Source organism: Sinocyclocheilus rhinocerous, unplaced genomic scaffold (genome assembly GCF_001515625.1).
Source record: "Sinocyclocheilus rhinocerous isolate Xijiao unplaced genomic scaffold, SAMN03320098_v1.1 scaffold1256, whole genome shotgun sequence".
Taxonomy (NCBI): domain Eukaryota; kingdom Metazoa; phylum Chordata; class Actinopteri; order Cypriniformes; family Cyprinidae; genus Sinocyclocheilus; species Sinocyclocheilus rhinocerous.
Window position 1 is genome coordinate 1,422,415 of NW_015646445.1, and position 365 is coordinate 1,422,779.

A 365-nucleotide genomic window follows, 5' to 3' on the forward strand; every position below is an offset into this window, starting at 1 on the left:
GGTGGAGAGAGAGAACAGGACAGAATGAGAGATGTTATCCACTTACTCTGCAGGTGAGAGGTTCATGATATCAGTTCAATTACTCCAAAACACATGTATACACACAACAACGTCAAATACCTTTTAAAGACTAGGAAGAAGAAAGAAAAAGGAAGAGACGAGAGAAAGGATAGGAGTGGGAGAAAAAGCACAAAGTAGCAGAAAGGTAAGAAAAGGGGTGGAAAGTAGCAGAAATAGCGAAGGGGAGGAGAGGAGAGGAGAGGAGAGGAAAGGAGAGGAAAGGAAAGGAAAGGAAAGGAAAGGAAAGGAAAGGAAAGGAATGGAATGGAATGGAATGGAATGGAATGGAATGGAATGGAATGGAA

General features: G+C 42.2%; 1 protein-coding gene across 1 annotated transcript in view; it reads right to left on the reverse strand.

Moving 5' to 3' along the window:
- LOC107707821 (fibrosin-1-like protein) overlaps positions 1 to 365 on the reverse strand; it is a gene marked incomplete at its 3' end in the record, with an annotated part of 343,126 nt that overhangs the window by 261,331 nt on the left and 81,430 nt on the right. The gene's annotated exons all lie outside the window — the stretch shown is intronic.